The sequence below is a fragment of the Dasypus novemcinctus genome, chromosome 26, assembly GCF_030445035.2.
Source record: "Dasypus novemcinctus isolate mDasNov1 chromosome 26, mDasNov1.1.hap2, whole genome shotgun sequence".
Taxonomy (NCBI): domain Eukaryota; kingdom Metazoa; phylum Chordata; class Mammalia; order Cingulata; family Dasypodidae; genus Dasypus; species Dasypus novemcinctus.
In genome coordinates this window covers 10933006-10956382 of record NC_080698.1, presented here as the reverse complement: position 1 = coordinate 10956382, position 23377 = coordinate 10933006, and the positions used below count along the sequence as shown (strand labels likewise).

The window sequence follows — 23377 nt, the reverse complement described above, 5'->3', positions numbered from 1 at the left end:
AGAGCAGACAACTGGGGCGGGGGGAAGGGGAGAGAAATGAAAAATAAATAAACCTTAAAAAAAAAAAAAAAAAAAAGATCTAGCATCTTTTGAATCTGCAAATAATGTCATTATGGGGAAGATTATCCCAAGCCACAGGTACCTTTCTCTTTTGGAATAAACTTCTGACAGTCAACTCTTTTACTAGTCCTTTACGTGAATCTGAATACTTGCTTTAGAAGCTAAACTTCAAAGATGGGATCAGAGTAGGCAGATTGAGCTCAACTCTCTCATAAAAACAATGGAGAAACGGCAAGAGGCTGTCTGAGGGAGCTGCTCTGGGGAGAAATGAAAAAGCTGAAATGAAAACCCTGAGTTACTAACCCCCACTGCCAAGCATGACACCCATCCTCCACCCTGAAGGCGAACAGCCTGGATAAAAACCATGGTTCACTGTTGCCGACTGAGAGGGGAATGGACATATTCCTCCCTGGGAAGAGGGAAGGTGCGGCAGAGGGCAGATAGTGGTTTCTCTTCGGTGAGTTTGCCCAGCAGAGCCTGCTTTGCATCTCATTTCTGACCAGACCAGAATCACAGGCAAGTGGAGAATAAGAGACCTCTGTGGAAAGATTTGCTGACAAGCGCCATCTGCTGGCCAGTTGGGAAACTGCAAGGAAAAAAATATTTTTTGGAGTTTTTGGTCCAGATCCCTTGGATCAGATCTACACCCCATTAATGAGTCCCTGGTCCTATTTTGATCACTTAAGGTGGGCAATTTAAAGACTTAGAAGAAGTTAAACCAAAAATCAAATAAGAGCCATGAAACAAAACCCCTAGGCAAAAGTGACCATCAAATAAGAGCCATGAAACAAAACCCCTAGGCAAAAGTGACCATCAGAGTAAATTCACCAACATAATCAGATGCCTAGTCATCAGCAAAAAAAACCTCAGACCTTACTAAGAAACAGGAAGAGATGGCCTAGCCAAAGGAACAAAGCAAAAATCCTGACAAGACACAGGACTTAAGACAACTAATCAATGATAATCACACATATCTAAATCAATTCAAGGAACTGCAGGGAAATATGACTAGAGAGATAAATGGAACAGTGCTCTCAGGGAATTGACGGCAATGTAAAACACAAACATAATGGTTCCTGGTATCCCAGCAGAAGAGAATGGAAAAGGGGAAGGAAGAATATTTGAAGAAATAGTGACCAAAAACTTCCCAACCCTCATGAAAGACATAAATATCAATATCCAAGAACAGAATAAATCTGAACAGACCTACTCCCAGACACCTACTATTCAGAATGACAAATACCGGGGGATAAAGAGAAGATTCTGAAAGCAGGAAGAGAAAAGCAATGTATCACATACAAGGGAAACTCAATAAGACTAAGTGCCTATCTCTCATCAGAAATCATGGAGACATAAGGCCGTGGTATGATGAATTTAAGGTACTGAAGAAGAAAAACTGCCAGCTACCAATTCATTATCTGGCAAAACTGTCCTTCAAAAGCGAGGATGAGCCTAAAGTCTTCACAGACCAAAAACACTGAGTATGTTACTGAAAGACCAGATTTATAAGAGATACTAAAGGGAGTGCTACAGACAGAAAGGACAAAATAAGGGTGAGAGACTTGGAGAAGAGTGTAGAAATGAAGATTATTAGTAAGGGTAACTTAAAGGGTGAAAAGACAGATAGTAGTAAGACAGGACAGCGGAAAGGCAAAGGAAAAAATGGATGAAGTAAGTAATACCTTTACAGTAATAACACTGAACATTAATGGATTGAATTCCCCAATCAAAAGATACAGACTGGCAGAGTGGATTAAAAAATATGACTATATGCTATCTACAAGAGACTCAACTCAGACGTAAGGACACAGTCAGGTTGAAAGTGAAAGTTTGGGGAAGCTGACTTGGCCCAATGGATAGGGCATCCGCCTACTACATGGGAGGTTCGCGGTTCAAGCCCCGGGCCTCCTTGACCCGTGTAGCCCATGCGGAGTGCTGATGCGCAGAAGGAGTGCCCTGCCACGCAGGGTGTCCCCTGTGTAGGGGAGCCCCACGCGCAAGGAGTGCGCCCTGTAAGGAGAGCTGCCAAGTGCGAGAGAAAGTACAGCCTGCCCAAGAACAGCACGACACACACGGAGAGCTGACACCACAAGACAACGCAACAAAAAGAAACAAAGATTCCCAGTGCCGCTGATAAGGACAGAAGCGGTCACAGAAGAACACACAGTGAATGGACACAGAGAGCAGACAATTGGGGGAGGAGGGGAAGTGGAGAGGAAAAAAAAATAGTAATACCATACAAAATAGATTTTAAATGCAAAACTGTCGAAAGAGATGAAGGAGGTCATTAGATATCAATAAAGGGGGCAACTCACCAAGAAGAAGTAATTACAATAAATATTTATGCACCTAACCTGGGTGCCCCAAAATACATGAGGCACACACTGGCAAAACTTAAGGGAGAAATAGATGTTTCTACAATAATAGCTGGAGACTTCAATACACTACTCTTAGCACTGGATAGAACACTGGGATGGAGGATAAATATGGAAACAGAGATCTTGAATAATATGATGAATGACTAGACCTAACAGATATTTACAGAGCATTACTCTGCCAAACAGCAGGCTACACATTTTTAAAAACATTTATTTATTTATTTTCCCCCTTCCCCTCCTGCTGCCTTGCTACTTTTGCTGTCTGTGTTGTCTTCTCTTCTCATTTTCTTTCCTCTAGGATTCACGGGGATTTGATCCTGGAGGCCTCTGATGGGGAGAGAGGTTCTCTGTCAATTGTGCCACCTCAGTTCCTGGTTTCTGCTGCGCTTCACATTGACTCTCCCCTTGTCTCTCTTTTGATGTGTCATCATCTCACTGCATGATTCACTTGTGCGGGACACTGGCTCACCATGTAGGCACTGGCTTGCCACGCAGGCACGCTTTCTCTTCTTCTTTTTAACCAGGAGGCCCCAGGGATCGAACCCAGGTCCTCCCATATGGTAGGCGGAAGCTGTATGACTTAAGCCACATCCACTTTCCAGGATATACATCTTTTTCGAGCGCTCATGGATCCTTCTCCAAGATATGTTGGGTTACAATACAGGTCTTAAGAAATTTAAAAAGACGGAAATTACACAAGGCATTTTCTCTCATCACAATAGAATGAAGTTGGAAATCAATAACGGATAGAGAAAGGAAAAATATAAGGAGGTTAAACAACACACTTAAATAATCAGTGGATCAAAGAAGAAACCGCAAGAGAAATCAGTAAATATCTCAAGATGAATGAAAATGAAAACATAATGTATCAAAACCTATAGGGGGAGTGGATGTAGCTCAAATAGTTGAGTACCTGCTTCCCATGTATGAGGTACTGGGTTCAATCCCTGATACCTCCTAAAAACAAAAACAAAGAAATGGAAAAAACAACTTTCACTGGCGAGCAGATATAGCTCAGTGGTTGAGGACCTGCTTCCCATGTACGAGGTCTTGGGTTCAATCCCTAATACTCCTTTAAAAAAAAAAAATCAAACCTATGGAGTGCAGAGAAGGCACTGCTGAGAGGAAATTTATAATCCTCAATGCTTACATTAAAAAAGAAGAAAGAGCTAAAATCAAAGACCTAATTGCAAACATGGAGAAACTAGAAAATAAACAGCAAACTAAGCCCAAACCAAGCTGAAGGAAAGAAATAATAAAGATCAGAGCAGAAATAAATGAAATTGAGAACAAAAAAACAATAGAGAAAATCAACAAAGTTTGTTATTTCAAACCCTCAGTTAGAGTGACAGAAAAAAAAAAAGAGAAGATATAAATAAATAAAATTAGAAATGAAAGGAGGAACATTACCATGAACCCCTCAGAAATAAGAGAACAGGAAGCAGACGTGGCTCAACTGATAGAGCATATGCCTACCATATGGAGGGTCCAGGGTTCTATACCCAAGGCCTCCTGACCTGTGTGGTAAGCTGGCCCATGCACCGTGCTGTCGCACACAAGAAGTGACATGTCATGCAGCAGCACTACCGCACAGGGGTGCCCATGCGCAAGGAGTGTGCCCCACAAGGAGAGCCGCCCCATGTGAAAAAAGCGCAGCCCACTCAGGAGTGACGCTGCACACACGGAGAGCTGATGCAGCAAGATGATGCAACAAAAAAGAGTCGCAGTTTCCCGGTGCTACCTGATAATACAAGCAAACTCAGAAGAACAAAGCGAATGGGCACAGAGAGCAGACAACAGGGGGGATGGGGAGAGAAATAAATAAATCTTAAAAAAAAAAAAAAAAGAAATGAGAGATCATAATAGGATACTATGAACAACTACTAGACAATGCAGACGAAATGGACAAATTCCTAGAAACACATGAACAACCTACATTGACCCTAGAAGAAACAGAAGACCTCAACAAACCAATCACAAGTAAAGAGACTGAATCAGTCATCAAAAACTCCCAACAAATAAAAGTCCAGGACCAGATGGATTCACAGGTGAATTCTACCAAGCATTTTGAGAAGAATTAACACCAATCCTGTTTAAATGCTTTCAAAAAAAATTGAAGAGGGAAAATTACCCAACACATTCTAGGAAGCCAACCAACATCAACCTAATACTAAAACTAGACAAAGACAGTATGAAAAAAGAAAATTACACATCATTTTTTCTAATGAATATAGATGTAAAAATCCTCAAAAAAATACCTGCAAATCAAATCCAAAAGCACATATAAAATAATTATACACCAAGATCAAGTGTGTTTTATCCCAGTTATACAAAGGTGGTTCAACCCAAGAAAATCAAATACTGTAATACACCATATTAATAATTGAAGAAGAAAAATCACATGATCCTCTTGATTGATGCAGAAAGGCATCTGACAAAATACAGCATGCTTTCTTGATAAAAACTCCAAAAGATGGGAATAGAAGGAAGTTTTCTCAACATGGTAAAGTACATATATGAAAACCCACAGCTAGCACTGTAGTTAACAGTGAAAGACTAAGAGCTTTCCCACTGGGATAGGGAACAAGACAAGGATGCCTGCTGTCATTACTGTTATTCAATATTGTGAATATTTGCTTTATTAAAAATATTATCCAACACTGGATCTGAGTGATTATAACCCCAAAACAATCGCTGAAATGGTATTAACTCTTTTCCTCCTTTTAAAAGAAGTATAGTCTATCAGTTGATTTCTGTAAGCATCCCAAACCACCAAGGACTAAAGTCATTTCACTGACTATATGTATTTTCATCATATATGTTTTGTGGCTCAAAATAAATAACTGAGAAACCACCCTCCCCACCAGCCCCAGAATAGCAAAAACTTTTTTAAGAACTTGAAAAAAAGATTATTTTCTAAGGGATATATTTCTGGTAAATCCATCTCATATTCAGGTAACATTTATTTTCAACATTTCAAAACATTCCTTTCTCACCAGACTGGTAACATTTTAAAAAATATTATGAAATATTTCCAACGAACAGAAAAGTAAAGAATATGATAAACATCCATGCATTGTTATCCAGTATAAGTATTCTGTTACATAGCACTTTGGCTGGGATGCAGAAAAGATAGGTACTCTCAAACACCAGTGGTGAAAGAGTAAATCAGGAAACTTCCAGGTGGCAAGGCAATATTTATGAAGTTATAAAAATATGCTTTCCACTTAACTTGGCAAGTTTGAATTAGGAATCCACCCTAAAGAAGTAATTAAGGATGTGTGAATATTTACTGCAAGGACATTCATTCACAACATTGTTTAAAAACAGTAAAGAAATAAAATGTCAAATGAAGAGCTAGTTAAATAAATCATGGTAATCTATACTACAAAGCATTACAGAACCTTAAAAGTGATGCCATTAAAATGTATATAATGACAAGGAAAGAAGTCGACAATACCTAAGTGAAAAGCTTTATAAAACAATTTGTATAAGATTACCCTATTTTGTAAATATATAGATTATAGATGATATATGCATAGAAAAATTTGGAAGTATATACATCAAAATAATAACATCAGTACAGGGATTCCTGGAGATTTTAATTCTTGTTTTAAAAAATATGTATTTTCTACTTTTTCTACAGTAGAATGAATAATGTAACCGTACTGAGAGGGGTGATGGTGAACTAACCTAAGCAACTTTGATAGAGGATTTTGACTACATACTCAAGGTTAAAGACAAAAAGAATTATAACCAAGTATGGTACTCTACTTTTTCACAGGGTATGACTTAACAATTCTGAAACTATTTTATGCTCTAGGATGAGGCAAAAAGGTAAGTATTTTGCGGATAAGGACAGCTGGGTTTCTCATTGTTGGAGAAAGGAATTACAAATAAGGAGAGCAGGAAAGCTAGAATGAACCTTGTGGTCTTCGACTGGAATTGGAGTTTTCAAAAACAAATAATGGTTTTAAATATATAGATATGAGAGCGGCTGTAGCTCAGTGGTTGAGCACCTGTTTCCAATGTGCAAAGGGGTTCAATTCCTGGTGCCTCCTTAAAAACATAAACAAAAAAACGCATAAGTAGATAGATATAGAAAAATAGACATGTACATGTGTATATATATAAAATACTTTTAGTTCTGTCCACTGAGAAGGCCTAGAAACAATGACACCCCAGTAGCAATGAGTACACCAAATCTTAGCTTCTAAATGCCTTTCTCCAGCAAAATGAACCTGGGCTCTTTGGCTGATTCTAGGGTAGGGAAGGCAAAGTACAGACAAGCCAGAAATATCTTGTAGTGTCAGAAAGTAAGGAAGTGCTCTGAAAAAAAAAGGTGACAGGACATAGTAGGTAATTCAAAGGTTCTCAGTGGCCAAACCTAGGACAATTTTGACAACAAAATAAATAATGATAGATTATAACTCACGGGATAAAAATTCAATAAATCCAAGTGATACAAATAAACAACTATATAAATAAGTAAAAGAGAAGAGAGATCTTCTTTACAGCAGAATTCCAACAAGTGTAGACAGAATGATGGGGGCAGGGAATAAACACTAGACAAACTCCCCAGTAATGTTACAAGCGATTAAAATTAGTAAGTGAAAAAGATATACTGAAAAACAGGATATTTACGTAATCTCAAAGCTAGTAACTTGGGGAAGGGGATGTAGCTCGGTATTGAGTGCCTGCTTTCCATGTACAAGGTCTTGGGCCTTACCAAAAAAAAAAAGTAACTTTACAGTGGAGAAATATGACAAGTACCACCTTAACCAAGTGATCAAGTTAACATCAACAGTAATGGGACAGGGAAGCAGATGTGGCTCAGGTGATTGGGCTCCTGCCTACCGCATGGGAGGTCCTGGGTTCAGTTCTCAGTGCATCCTGAAGAAGATGAACAAGACAGTGAGCTGGTGCGACAGACAGGTGCAGCGAGCTGACCCAACAAGATGACGCAACAAAGAGACACAAAGAGGAAAGACAATGAAAGGCAGAATAACCCAGGGAGCTGAGGTGGCTCAAGCCATTGAATGCCTCTCTCCCACATGGGAAGTGCCAGGTTTGGTTCCTGGTGCCTCCTAAAGAGAAAATGAGCAGACACAGAGAGCACACAACAAATGGATACAGAGAGCAAACAACGAGTGCAAACAAATGGGGAAGGGATATAAACAAGTCTTTGAAAAAAAATAAAAAGTAATGGGACAAAACCATGTGCCATCTGATGATTCATCAGGAGAGACACATAATTTCTGTGGTATTCTTACTAAAAATGAATTATTTGAATTTAATCATGAGGAAATATCAGACAACTTAAACAGAGACATCCTACAAAACCAGTGGCCCATACTCTTCAGAAGTCAAGGTCATGAAAGACCAAGAAAGGCTGAAGAACAATCACAGAATGACAAAGGAGACATAATAACTAAATTTAACATGTGATTCTGGGTTAGATCCTAGACTAGAAAAAGGACACCAGTGAAGTGACTGGCAAATTTTGAAAAAGTTCCCTGGATTACATAATATTAATTTCCTGATTTGGTAATTGTACTATGAAGGGTAGGAGTAAAGTATATAGAGGTATACAGGATTCTTTCTACTATTTTTGTACCTTTTTTAAAGTCAGAAATTATTCCAAAATGAGAAGTTAAAAATTTTTCAACTCTCATATCCCATTGGCATGTCAGGAGACAGGTCCATTTTATTCTACAATAATGTGTGCCTTCCAGCCCAATGCCTTACACATAGGAGGGAATCAGCAATCACTATGCTAACAAAAGATCAAATGAGTTACTTCTGATATTTCTTTTTTCAGATTTTTTCTTTTTTTAAATTTATTTCTCTCCCATTCCCCCCCACCCCCACCCCGGTTGTCTGCTCTCTGTGTCCATTCGCTGTGTTTTCTGTGTCCACTTCTATTCTTGTCAGCGGCCTGGGAATCTGTGTCTCTTTTTGTTGCATCATCTTGCTGCATCAGCTCTTCATGTGTGCGGCGCCACTGCTGGGCAGGCTGGACTTTCTTTCACGCTGATGGGGCGTACTCCTTGCACGTGGGGCTCCCCTACACGGGGGACACCCGAGTGGCACGGCACCCCCTGCACACATCAGCACTGCACGTGGGCCAGCTCCACACGGGTCAAGGAGGTCCTGAGCGGGTCCCATTTCGGCAAGTGTCACTACATTTAGATATAATACATGCTTTAAAAAAGGTTTTGTTTTTTTTTTTAACTTTAGTTCAGTCTTTGTAACTAGTCACCATATTGGCCCTGTGAAACCTTCCTCTAAAATAAACCCTGCACACACAGAGAGCTGACATAAAATAAAATATGATCCGGAAACGGACTTTGGCCCAGTGGTTAGGGCGTCCGTCTACCACATGGGAGGCCTGCGGTTCAAGCCCCGGGCCTCCTTGACCTGTGTGGAGCTGGCCATGCGCAGTGCTGATGCGCGCAAGGAGTACCGCGCCACACAGGGTGTCCCCCGCGTAGGGGAGCCCCACGCGCAAGGAGTGCACCCATAAGGAGAGCCGCCCAGTGCGAAGGAGGGAGCAGTCTGCCCAGGAATGGCGCCGCCCACACTTCCCGTGCCGCTGACGACAACAGAAGCGGACAAAGAAACAAGAAACAAGACGCAGCAAAAAGACACAGAAAACAGACAACCGGGGGAGGGGAGGGGAATTAAATAAATAAAAATAAATCTTAAAAAAAAAAAAAAGATCCAATAGACACTTCAAATGTTAAATAATTATACTGGGAAGTGGGTGTGGCTCAGGCGACTGAGCTCCCGCCTACAACATGGGAGGGTCTGTGGTTCAGTTTCTGGTGCTTCCTAAAGAAGACAGCCAGCTGGTACGATAGGCAGGCACAGCAAGGTGACACAACAAGAGACACAACAAAGCAGTGAACAGAGGTGGCTCAAGTGATTAGGTGGCCCCTCCCACATCAGAGGTTCCGGATTCAGTTCCCGGTGCCTCCTAAAGATACAGCACACAGTAAGTGCAAACAATGAGGGGGTGGGGAGAAATAAATAAAATCTTTTAAAAAAATTATACTCTAATCAGGGTCTGTGAAAACTAGCATCCACATTTAAAATGTTTCCTGGAAAAATGATATGACCTGTGAAGTATAATCAATTTTAAGAAATCTCAACTTGAATGGTTTTCACTGTAACTGCTACCAAATTTGTATGATCTGATCATACCCCATACCTTCTGTGGGTTAGCAAGACTAACTTGGTGATATTTCAGGTTGCTTCTAAAAACTTTCAGTTACCTTTGGTTATGAAAAAATTTTATTCTGATTCATACATCAAATCAATCTCATTCTAAAGCTCCTATCCCAAGGGAACAGGCTAGGCTGTGACTGGTAGACTGGAGGGTAGGCAGGAGCTTGTCTGCACTCTTGCTACACTCCCAACCTTACCCACTACTCCCCCCTATTGGGACCAGGAGGAAAGTGAGTAGAAAGATGATTATGAGACAATTCAGGGAAGCGGATTTGGCCCAACGGAAAGGGCATCCGCCTACTACATGGAGGTCCAAGGTTCAAACCCAGGGCCTCCTGACCCATGTGATGAGCTGGCCCACAGCCAGTGCTGATGTGTGCAAGGAGTGCCGTGACACACAGGGGTGTCCCCCGCATAGGGAAGCCCCACGTGCAAGGAGAGTGCCCTGTAAGGAAAGCTGCCTCATGCGAAATAAGCGTAGCCCACCCAAGAGTAGCGCCGCACACACGGAGAGCTGACATAACAAAGAGACACAGATTCCAGGTGCCGCTGACACAAGCGGACACAGAAGAACACACAGCGAATGGACACAGAGAGCAAACAACTGCGGGGGGGGGGGGGGGAGGATTGGGAAGGGAAGAGAAATAAATAAAAAATAAATCTTTGAAAAAACAAAATGAGACAATTCATGGCAAACTACTCATTCTCTGACTACAACTCTTGTCCCTTACAACTGGGTTTCTCAGTCTTGTCACTATTAACATTTTGGGCCAGATAGTCTTTATTGTGGGGGCTGGGCATTGCAGATGTTTAGCAGCACCCCTGGCCTTTACATACTAGATGTCAGAAGCACCCCTCCCAGGTCTAACAACGAAACATATGTTTCTAGACATTGCCAAATAGCCAATGGTGGGAGAAGGGAGGACAGGGTATCAAAATTGCCCTCCATAACCCGAAGGGAAATAAAAAAAAAAAATCCATTTATAAAAGCAACTAAAACATCAAATATCTAAGAATAAATTTAGCCAACAATGTAAAGGACTTGTACATGGAAAATTTAAAAACATGGCTGAAAGAATTTAAATAAATGGAAGGCCATTGCATGTTGTTTATGGATTGGAAGTTTGAACTTTAAGACATCAATTCTAGCCAAAAGGATATAGAGACTCAATGCAATTCCAAGCAAAATGCGAAGAAACTTCTTTATAGAAACAGAAAAACCATCAAATTCATATGGAAAGGTAAGTGGCTTCAAACTGCCAAACCATCTTGGAAAAAGAAGAACCAAGTTGTAGGACTCACAAGTCCTGATTTTTGAAACTTATTACAAAGCTATAATAACCAAAAGAACATGGTACTAGCAGAATGACCGACATGCAGACCAAAGGAATTATACAGAGAGTTCAGAATAAAGCCTCACATCTTTGGCTAACTGATGTCTGACAAAGGTGCCAAGTCCACTCACTGGGAAAAGAATAATCTTTTCAACAAACGGTGCTGGGAGAACTGGATAGCCTGTAAGCAAAAGATTAAAGGAGACCACTACCTCATACCATCTACAAAAACTAACTCAAGGGAAGTGGACTTGGCCCAGTGGATAGGGCATCCGTCTACCACATGGGAGGTCCGCAGTTCAAACCCCGGGCCTCCTTGACCCGTGTGGAGCTGGCCCATGCCCAGTGCTGATGCGTGCAAGGAGTGCCATGCAGGGGTATCCTCCACATAGGGGAGCCCCACGCGCAAGGAGTGCACCCCCTAAGGAGAGCCACCCAGTGTGAAAGAAAGTGCAGCCTGCCCAGGAATGGTGCCGCACACACGGAGAGCTGACACAACAAGATGACACAACAAAAAGAAACACAGATTCCCGTGCCGCTGACAACAACAGAAGTGGACAAAAACAAGAACACACGGCAAATGGACACAGAAAACAGACAACTGGGGGTGGGGGGAAGGGGAGAGAAATAAATAAAAAATAAATCTTGAAAAAAAAAAAAAAACTAACTCAAAATGGATCACAGACCTAAATACAAGAATTAAAACTATAAAACTCCTAAAGGAAAAAACATAGCGAAACATCTTCAGGATCTTGTGTTTGGCAATGGTTTCTTAGACTTTATACCCAAACCACAAGTAACAAAAATACAAACAGATAGATGGGACTACATCAAAATTTAAAACTTTTGTACAATAACTATCCTGAAAGTAAAAAGACAATCTACAGAATGGGAGAAAACATTTGGAAACCATATATCTGACAAAGGTTTAATATCCGGAATTTATAAAGAACTTCCACAACTCAATAACAAAAAGACATATGACCCAATTAAAAAATGGGAAAAATAGCCATTTCTCCAAAGAAGATACACAAATGTACAATAAGCATATGGAAAGTGGTTCAAAGTCATTAGCCATCAGAGAAATGCAAATCAAAACTATAAAGAGGGAAGTGGATGTGGCTCAAGCAACTGGGCTCCTGGAGTCTACCATGCAGGAGGTCCAGAGTTTGATGCTCAGGGCCTCCTGGCGAAGGCATGCTGGCCCATTTGGTAAGCTGGCCCACACAGAGTCCTGCCCGCACAGGAGTGCTGCCCCGTGCAGGAGTGGCTAGCATGGGACCTCTTGCCCATACTGACAAGATATTTTAAGCCCCAATCACTTTCCACTGGAGAAGCTGGCTGTCTGAAGGAGACATGGAAATTCTCTCTTCTGACAGTTGAAATCATCACTCTTCTTTTAAAGCCTCCAACTGATTGAATGAGATGTCTCTCTTTGCTGGAGGCAATCTCCTAAGTTGATTGTAGACATAATCAGTCAGAGATACAATCAACTTACTGGTGATTTAAGTCCAGGAAATGTCCTCACAGTAACAATCAGGTCAGTGTTTGCTTGACCAACAACAACTGGGCACCATAAACTGGCCAAGTCAACACATGAACTTATCCATCAGAGTTCCCCTTTCCAAAGAGAAGGAATTATTGCAATTTTAAAAATCTCTGCATTCAAATCTTGGAGAAAGTATACAGGGATTCTCTGTACTGTTTTTGCAGTTTTTCTTTAAGCCTGAAATCACTGCAATATAAAAACAAAAACTTAAATGTACCCTAGAACAGGCATGAGGGATCTTACTGGGGTGATGAAAATGTCTTAAAACTAGATTATGGTGATAGCTGCACAACTTGGCATACTCACTAAAAATTGTACTATACAGTTGAAATGGGCTAATTTTAAGGTATGTAAATTATATCTCAATGAAGTTGTTTTATTTTATTTTGTTTTTAAAAATCCCTGCATTACCCTAGTACGAAGGAGAAAAAAAATGACAGGAACAGTGTCAAGGCTGATGGAAAGAAGTCTCTAAAATGCAGGAAGGGAACCCATCCAGCAGTTTTATGGTTCCCCCCATCCCCACACCTGCCTTTGAGCTTCGATTAGCAATTCAAAGAAATAAGGAAAGATCCAGGCTGACAGAAACCACCTGGTTACAGAAGTGTCTCCCCTAAAAAACAGCCCAAGAATTTCTTAATGATATTTTCATTTTAAATCTAATTCAGAATAGTGCTTTTTATTTCTAACTATAGATACCTTAAAGCAGAAAACTCATTCAACCTTGAGTGACTACTGTGCCCAAGCCACATGGCCAGTTTAATGAAGCTTGTTACCAACTCCATCCACAATCTCTCAAAATTTTAGCTTAGGGAAGCGGCTGTGGCTCAACCAGTTGGGCTCCTGTCCACTATATTCAGCAAGGTGATGCAACAGAACAAAAAAAAGGGGAGACAAGCAAAAATGCAGAGAGCACACAGTGAATGGACACAGAGAGCAGACAGCAAGTAAGCTGCAAGGGGGAGAGAGGAAATAAAATAAAATAAATACAGACACAAGGGAACGCACAGTGAATGGACAAACAGAGCAGTCAGCACACAAAAAAAAGCCACAAGGGGGGGAATAATAAAAAAAATTAGCTTAAATGTTCGTCTGTGATAAGTAGATACCATTACAAAGAAACTCTTCATACATTTTAAGATCAAAGTTTAAAGTCTCTAGCCCTCAGACAAACTGAACAGTCTACTTTTTAATTTTCATAAATATATATATTTTTAGCACCTAACTTTTAACAAGGTGAAAGAGCAAATTCTTTTGTAACAGAAATTAAAGATATCCTTAAGGGTTTTATTGGAATATTAAAAGTTGTCAGGTCCATTTTTTAAAAACTTACCCCCCTCCTAAATGAATCTGTGTCTTATTTTAGATTTGGACTCATTTCCATTGGGTTGGGACCCTGGACTAATTTCCATGTCAGCTCTAAAGACTGTTTAAAAAACCTGAGATATAATTCACATACCATAAAATATACCATTTTAAAGTGTACAATTCAGTGGTTTTCAATATATTCATAAGGTCAACCATCATCACTATTTAATCCCAGAATATTTTCCTCACCCAAAAAAAGAGGCCCCATAACTGAGGCAGGCTGGTGTAGGGAAAGAGAAGACGAATCTGGGACCTGGCAGAAAACCATGGCCGTGAAACACATGGCCATGGAACCTGCCTGGAACCTGCTCCCCTCCTCCCACAGGGAAAGACTCCCACCAAAAGGTGGCTAGAAGAACCTCTTAAGAATTTCCCATTTGGAACAGGATTTCATCTGGGATCAAGGAAAAGCCCTGGATATTCTCAAGAGGCCTTATCATTGGGCTCCCCCAAGGGAACTGACAGGTAGGGTAACCAATCAAAACTGTAAACAGCTGGGACTCTTACCCTGAACATTAACAAGGCGAGGAGTAATTAATGGCTTAAAAAGCAACCACACAAACTTTCTCTCTCTTTCTGCCTGGACCAGCCCTCAAGTACATCTGGGACCCATAATCTATTATATTCTCCCATTTCTATTCTCTTCTCTCAGTTCCTTAATAAACTACTGGCCTAAATGAACTGGCATGTTCTTTTAAATTCTTTTATGTAACAGAGCCAAGAATGCAGAGGAAATGGGGCTACATATATTTGTTGTGCCAGCCAGGAGGTCTAAGGGAAGGTAATCTTCCTCCATCCCTGTGAAGACTGATGAGTGAGTCTAACTATGAACTATGGCCTGTTTAATGCCTTCTTTTGGTTACCCATTTTAAATGGGTTCCCCTACAGGCCCCACAGGACATAATCCCCGGTCAAGGGTGGGGGCCAGGGCATGGGACCCCTCCATGTTGTGCACCCAGGCTTGCTGGACCTGACCCTGGCTGGGAGGGCAGGGGTGCAGAGAGGGGTGGCAAAATAGTGCCTGTTGAGGGAGACCTGAGCTGAGCTCCAGGTGCAACAGAGCCGCTTTTTCCAGTCTGGATGGCACAGCTTCACTCTAAAGCTCCAACCTTTTTAGCAGCCGCTGGCCTTGCTCCCAGTGCTGGCTGCCACCACCTTTTCCTGCCGTTGCCCCTTGGCGGCAGCAGCAATGGCAGAAGGCTGTGGGCTTGCATCTCCCCACACGTCCAAGCCTTGCTGGCCTGCCTTCCTACCAACCAGATGTGTCTCCTTGGTCTGGAACGGGGTGGAAAACTGGTGGGCAGGGTCGAGGTGGGTGCCACGGGGCACCCCTGTGTTCCCTTTCCCACGGGGGCATGGACTAGGGGGTTGCATTCATAATTTACCTCAACTCCACATATAATCTTCCCACTTCCTACTTCTGAATTTCTCATTTCAAGTCTATTAAAATGCTTTAGAATGTTTTAGAAACTGAAAATGCATTTGCTAGTGAAGTTTTGGTCCCACCCACTGCAGGAAGTTATTGCTTCAGGGCCTCAGGCTGTTGGCTGGAACAACTGATCTCTTAATGCTTACCGGCCCTTAATGTCTGGTTTAGCTGCGAAACTTCCTGGTAGAGCCATAAAATGAGAGACTGCTTAAGAACTGTAAAAACAGGTATAACTGAAAGGGAAAAGAGAGAAAGGGGGTTTTAAGCCCCTTTCCCTAGGAAGAATCACATATTTTGGGGCTTCGGTTGGGGGCAGGCAACTGTTCCCAATGTTTCCCACAAATCTGGCTTGGGGTCTTTGGTCTGAATTCCAGGTTCAGGCATCTCCCAAGAACTAGTTCAGCAACAGGGATGCCTGTGGGCAGGGCTCAGAATTCTCAGAACACTGATACCAGAGCAGTGGCTCCAAGTATCTTCCAGAACTTACGTAACCTTCAAGCAGTTGGCACCTATTTTGGGGGCTTCAGTTTGGAGGGATGAAAGTTTTAGTCAGAATTGGACTCTGGGATGCCAGGTAAGCTGACTAATAAAATTGTTTTAGTTGCTTGGTTAATAATGGCGCTTTTCTCTTAGAATAATGGATGCGACCTCTAGCATACCAGCACACTCCCCACTGGGGTATATTCCTAAGAACTGGACAACTTTGCCCATCAAAGGGTTGAAGGAGGAGAAACTAATCTTTTGCAACACTGCATAGCCTCAGTATAGCCATGAAAGCAGTCAAAAATGGCCTGTTCACGGCACTCTAACTTATGACCCTATTTTGCGGTTAGACCTCCTGTATAAAAGGGAAGGGAAGCAGTCAGAGATTCCAAATGTCCAACCCTTTATGGTTCTATATCAGGACATGAGTTTAAACGGATCTTGCAGGAAAGTGGATACAGCTCAGGCAATGGGACTCCCGCCTACCACATGGGAGATCGCTAGTTCGGATCCTGGTGCCTCCTAAAGAAGTCAGCGAACTGGTACAATGGGCAGGCATGGCAAGCTGACTCAATAAGAAACACAAAAAGAAAAAACATTATAATGAGAGACACAACAAAGCAGGGAACAGAGGTTCCTGGTGCCTCCTAAAGAAGACAGTGAGTTGACGTGACCGGCAGATGTGGTGACCTGACACAGCAAGATGATGCAACAAGAGATGCAGGGAGGAAAAAACATAATGAGAGACACAACAAAGCAGGGAGCGGAGGTGGGCCAGGCGACCAGGTACCTCCCCCCTCCCACATCGGAGGTCATAGGTTTGGCTCCCAGTGCCTCCAAAAGAAACAAAGAAGAAGAACAGGCACGGTAAGTGAAAAACAACAAGGGGGTGGGGAGAAATAAATAAATCTTTATAAATAAATGAATGAATGGACTTTGCAGGTTGTGTTATGCTCAGAAAGTGAAACCACTCCAAGAGAAGAGGAAACCTGAGAAGAAGGGTGATATCTTAGATGATCCCCTCCTCAGTTCTCCCCCTCTAGCCGCCGCACCCCTGCTTCATATTCTCATAGCTAGTTCAGCAGGAGTCACCAGGAGTGGGGCATCTTTCCACCCTACCAGGGGACCCAAGAACAGCCTCTACCCAGTAAGGGAAGCAGCGAACGGAGACGTGGGAACAATTAGAGTCCATGTTCCTTTCTCCCTGTCATATTTAGCTCAATGTAAAAAACAGCAATTTTCTCCTACAGAAGCAGTTTTTTCCATCTTCAACAACCAAAACAAGGCCATCAAGGAGAGACAGGAAAAGGATCACTTTGTGGCAGATGCCATAGGTGGCAGCCTGCCACGTCAGGGTCACCCCAGCTAGAGTTCCAAAGCATAAATTCCTGCTTCAACTGTGAGGAGTTTGGCCACTGGAAAACTGCCCTAGACCACCACAATCCCATAAGGAGGCCCCTGGTCCCTGCCCTCAAAGTGGGAAAACAGGCCATTGGTCTTAAGAGTGCACCAAATTCCAAAGGGGGTGGGGGAGCAAAGCCCAATCTAGGCTCCTCAAATCACAAGCTGCTAGGGAAGATTGAGGGGGCCTGGGGCAAAATGTGGCTCCTTGGATGACTGCATGGAACATCGAACTAGAGGAGCCTGGGTGACCTTCAATGTAGCAGGTAAAGAGATTGACTTTTTAATTGATATGGGAGCCACCTATTCAGTTCTGACCTGTCACTCCAAACCTCCCTCCCCCTGAACCTGTCCAGTAGTGAGTATTGATGGTAAATCTAAAATTAGATCCCTTACTGAGCCTCTCCTTTGCCAAATAGGAGACCTAATCATATGCCATTAGTTTTTAATTATCCCTGAATGCTCCATCTCCTTACTGGGACAGGATTTACTTCTTATTCTGGGGGTACGCATCCAACTAGTAAGGATAAATAAAACTTCTAAGGTGCCTGTAGCCCAGTGCTCAAGGGAAGAATGTGCAACTCTGTGTTTAACCATGGTTCTAGATAAGGAATTAGATGTCAGCAGCCATTCCTCAGGTAGTAAAGTAAATCCTATCGTCTGGGAAACTGGGATACCTGGAATGGCCCTCCAGGTTCTTCCAGTTTCCATTGCTTATAATATCGACCAGCCGTACCCTCATAGAAAGCAGTACCCCCTCAAGGAAGAAGCTATAAAAAGGCCTCTGGCCCATGGTTAAAAAGTTCTTGGAGAATGGCATAGGAATCCTCTGCCAATCTAGGAGTGTTAGTCCAGAAACTGGATGCGATTTCTTGACCAGTAGCTTATTTCTCCCAACCTCTGGATAACTTATTTCTCCCAACCTCTGGATAACGCAGCAGAGGAATGGTCACCTGACCTGAGAGCAGTGGGGGCAACAGCTTTTTTTAATTGACCAAGCCACCAAATTAACTTAGGGACAACCTCTCAGTCTTCACCCCACACCAGGTGAAAGACGTGCTTAACCCAGGTCTCCCTCCTAGCTCTTGTTCCAGAACCTGTCGCATTCATACCCTGGGGAGGACTGGCAGACCCACATGCCATCCTGCCAGGGCTAAGCGTTTCCCACCAGGAAGGAAACAGTACACGAGGTGGCCAGGACCCACTTCAGCTTAGCCCTCTCAAGATGGTCTATGGGCAACCACTCCTCACCCAGGACCTGGAAACCAGGTTCTGATCAAAACCTGGCAAGAAAACAAGCCTCCTTCTCAATTAGAGCCCAAATGAAAGGAACCTCACTCTGTGGTTCTAATCATTCCCACAGTTATTAAAGTTAAAGGAATTGCTAGTTGGGTGCACTTATCCAGTTGTCCAAGGAAGTAACAACTCACCAGAAGCACCTGATGGGATGTACGAGTACCAGTCATTGAATGGCCTGAAATACCTCTTCAAGAGACAAAACTAGAAAGTGTCTGTGACAAAGCCAGCTGTTCCCTCTAACTAGCCCAAACATCTATTGCTAGGGTGAGGGCAAGCCAGACACCCCTTAAGAATTGTGTCTGCTTCCATTTCCTGTAGTTTCTCTCTATACAGTAACTAAAAAGGCAATGCCTCTTCTCACTCCCCTCTTAGCTGTTTTAGGCATAACCAGCACCACAGAAAACTGGGATTGGCAATTTATACCAAACCCCACTCTACTGTCTATTACAATCTCTCCCTAGAGTTAACTAACAGCATGGAAGAAACTAACCATGCCCTAGAAACTCTAAGACAGCAAATGGACTTTCTTGCTGCTGTGGTGCTGCAAAATCACAGGGCATTTGACATGCTCACAGCAGCACAGGGAGGACCATGTTGGTTCCTTAAGGAGGAATGCTGTCTCTATGTAAACCACTCTGAAGTAGTCCTCAACAGCATTTAAAACCTGCAAGACAAAGCCCACCAACTTGGGAGGATGCAGCCTTTGCAGGTACCTGGCCTTTCCTACTCTTGTGGTCCAGTATCTTTTTAGTGGGACATGTATCTTCAAAATTCTAATCAAGTTTATTTCTTCCAGAATCAACACCTTGTTAGCCATACAGGGATTTCATCCAGCTCCATCCATGTTGCTAGACGCGTCTTCCCCCAACTGCGATAGTAGCAAGAGGGTTTTACACCTTGTTAGGTAGAGTCCTCTGCCCCTAACCAGCAGGAAGTAATTACAGAAGAAATGACTATCATCCTTCAGCACCCCTTAAGAATAAGGGTGTAAACACTCTGAGAGGGGGAACTGAGGCAGGTTAAGTTTAGGGAATGAGAAGATGAATCTGGGACCTGGCAGAAAACCACGGCCCGGAAACATGTGGCCATGGAACCTGCCTGGAACCCTCCCACTCTCCCCCACCAGTGAAAGACCCCCACCAAAAGGTGGCTGGAAGAACCGCACAAAATTCTCCATTTGAAATGGGATTTCATTGAGATCAAAGAAAAGCCTAGATATTCTCAAGGGGCCTTATCATTGAGCTGCCTCTCTCCCCCTCAAGAACTGATAGGTGGGGTAACCAATCAAAACTGGCTTAATTAATGGCTTAAAAAGCAACCACACAAACTTTCTCTCTTTCTGCCTGGAACGGCCCGCAAGTACACCTAGTATCCATAATCTGTTATTTTCTCCCATTTCTATTCTCTTCTCTCAGTTCTTTAATAAATTTCTGGCCTAACTGAACTGGCATGTTCTTAAATACTTTTATGTAATATAGCCAAGAACCTAGAAGAAATCCAGCAACATAACCATTGAATAGTCACTCCTCATGCCCCCCAGTCCCTGGTAACCACTAATTTACTTTCTGTAACAGTTCATTTTTCCTCCCATATATTTTCCTTTGGAAAAAACATTTTATACAGGTTAAATATAAAGTCACTTGGCCACAGATTTTGGGAACACAGACATTATTAGCATACATCATTAGCATTACTAAACTCACTATGTGAGATTAAAAATAATTATTTTAGATAAGCCTACATACTGATTCAAGATTATCAGTCATGTCACCAATTACCCTTAACAAAAAATATGCACATATAATCTGAGCCAGAGGGCAGATGGACCACATCTGTCCCTGTGGAGAATAGGACACAAAGATGAGTTATAACTTTCAAGTCAACTTGGAAGAAGGTGTCTAATAACATTTAATGTCACCTGCAACATAAAGAGATTTTTGTGACAAAAAAACTACCTGCAATACTAGCTTCAGAAAGAACAAGGCTTTCTATCACAGCTGTGCTAGGATGACAATGGTTCACAGCCTTCACATACCCAGATGCCTGTGCACTCAATCCACAGATGCTGTCAGGATGGGTGCTATCCAGTCTATCTCACTTTCATTATAGATATTCCAGCTCATGTGATAAGCACTGGGCAACAGTACCATGTGAAGTAACTGCGACCCAAGCAGTGCTGTCCCTTTTCAGGTATCTCAGAATCCCAAGAGGCAGATAAACAAAGGAAAAGGAGCTGGAACAACCAAGCAGAGTACAGCATTATAGCATCATCTTTACTATGCAGCACTTACTATGTGCCACCCACTGTCCCACTGTGCAAAGCACTTAACATTATATACTTTAACCTCACAACTGCTGAGGTAAGTACTAAATTACCCTATTTTAAAGATGAGGAAACTGAGATTCCAAAGTTACAAAAAAGCTAGGAAATAATGAAGGTGGTATACAAGGTCATAACCCAAGTTGTAGTCAAGATCATAAACTGAACCATTCCTCTGCATAACCACCGAGCTAGTTAATTATAATTATAGTCTGCTCACTTTTAAATAACCATCTATAATTAAGTTCTAAAAGGTCACAGGAATATGAAAATTAGCATTTGCCCAATCCTATTTTTATAAAAAGCCAAACATTAAAAATACAAAGTGAAAGAGAAATGTAACAACATCAAAGTACAAGGTTAAAATAAACAGGCATATTTCCAATTAAGCACAAATTAAGAACTAAATTACTTCAATACATGTTTACACATAATAAAAACAATTATAAACCTTAACATAGGAGACACATTGGAAATGCCTCTTATAATTACCAAATGATAAAAGTTTACTTTTCAAATTCAAGAAAATTAAATTAAATCCAGTTTAGAGCACCTCTTACAATTTACTGGACAGAGCCTGAGATACGGCAAAGCCAGGAGCTGGTTATCAGAGTTTAAGGTTTTATTTGTTTTTGTTTTTTGAGGTACCAGGGTCAGAGATTGAAACTGGGACCTTGTATGTAGGAAGATGGTGTTCAACCACTGGGCCATATGGGCTCCCCTGAGTTAATTTTTTCATTTGTTTGTTTGTTGTTTTGTTTTTAGGAGGAACTGAGTACCAAACTTGGGGACTCAAATGTGGGAAGCAGGCACTCAACTGCTTGAGCCACATCTGCTCCCAGAGTTCAGGGTTTGTTTTTTTATTTTTATTTATTTCTCTCCCCTTCCCCCCTGTTGTCTGCTCTCTGTGTCCATTCACTGTGAGTTCTTCTGTGTCCGCTTGCATTATCAGGCAGCACTGGGAATCTGTGTCTCTCTTTTATTGCATTATCTTGCTGTGTCAGCTCTCCATGTGTGCAGTGCCACTCCTGGGCAGACTGGGCTTTCAAGCAGGGCGGCTCTCCTTGAGGGGCACACACCTTGCGCATGGGGGTGCCCCTGCATGGCACGGCACTCCTTGCGTGTGGCAGCACTGGTGTGGGCCAGCTCACCACATGGGTCAGGAGGCCCTGGGGATCGAACCCTGGACCCTCCATATAGTAGATGGAAGCTCTATCAGTAGACGTCTATTTCCCAGAGTTTAGGGTTTTAAAGCCACAAGGTAGATTTCCAGTGTGGTCTAATTATACTCCAACTCACAAATGTGGCCCTATCTGTCTTCTGTTCTTTCTCATGAGAGGTTCTCTCTCTTGAAAGAATGTAAGGTTTGAACGGTAGGGCAACAGAAAATCCTAGAGAGTTCTAGAATCAGTCGAAGTCAATAGGCTAAATAAGAAGTATTATTGATGCAAAAAAACCATCTTCCTGGGCAATGCCACAAAGTCCTCTTTTAGCCACATGCTTCACAAAGCCAAGTGTGGAATTGCTATAACTTAATTCTTTCTTGTTCCAGTCATATGAGAAGTTGTGATAACAATAAATATACACTCAACATTCATTGTGGGCTAGGCCAGGTTCTAATCACTTTACATGAATTAACACATTTAATCCCTAGAGATATGTAAGGAAAGAAAGGTTAAGCCACTTACCCAAATTACACAGAAGGTGACAGAGCTGGGATGCAATTCCAATTCCCATCTCCTTCTAGAGCCCTAACCTTATGTTTTACTGCACCTAGGGCCCAGTCGAGAGACAACTACTGGAAAGGTGACTAAATTACATAATCAAATCACCAATCCTTGAAATCATTTTTAATTCTCTTGGATACTTCAACTCTCCTGAGAGTGAGAATCTTCAATAACCAATAACTCATTTTAGAATGCATTTTCTTTTATGTTTCCCATAAATGACTCTACTGAGGGTAATCAGAAGGAGATACTGAAATGAAAGTTTCAAGGAAGGATAGCATGACTCAAGCCACAAGTTACACAGGTAAGCTCTGGTCAGGACATCATATTTCTTAGTGAAATAGATTTGATGTGTCAACATTGCAGATATTTATAAAGATTCTTTTGGTTACTTGGAAAACATGAAATTTAAGCAATGAAGTGTTTCATACAGTATTATGTCAATGTTATCAACTTTCCTAAGCTTCCAAGAAGCAAGGGTCTTCCCACTCTTTTTCCATCACGGCCTCATAAATAGTCTTCCCATCCCTAAGAACATAAGTTTTCCCTATTATCTAATTTTAATGACAAGGACAGACAGATTAGTTCAGGATTTGGCTTCTTTCACATACCATCAGAAATACCTGGCCACTCTGGTATCTTCAGTAACCCAAACTCTCTTAACCTTCTTGTCACAAAAGGAAAACACCATTTATAAAACTTCATGTATTCCACAGCCCTCGGCCCTCACACCAGAAAAACCCAGTATCTAAAGAAGTTTTCACGTTAGGTGATAATAGTATCCTTTTCCTTGGACTTA

The 23377-nt window shown here is 42.0% G+C and overlaps 1 protein-coding gene across 9 annotated transcripts in view; it reads right to left on the bottom strand.

The window, feature by feature from the left end:
* RBM6 (RNA binding motif protein 6) overlaps positions 1-23377 on the bottom strand; it is a 131212-nt gene that overhangs the window by 49192 nt on the left and 58643 nt on the right. The window lies entirely within an intron of this gene.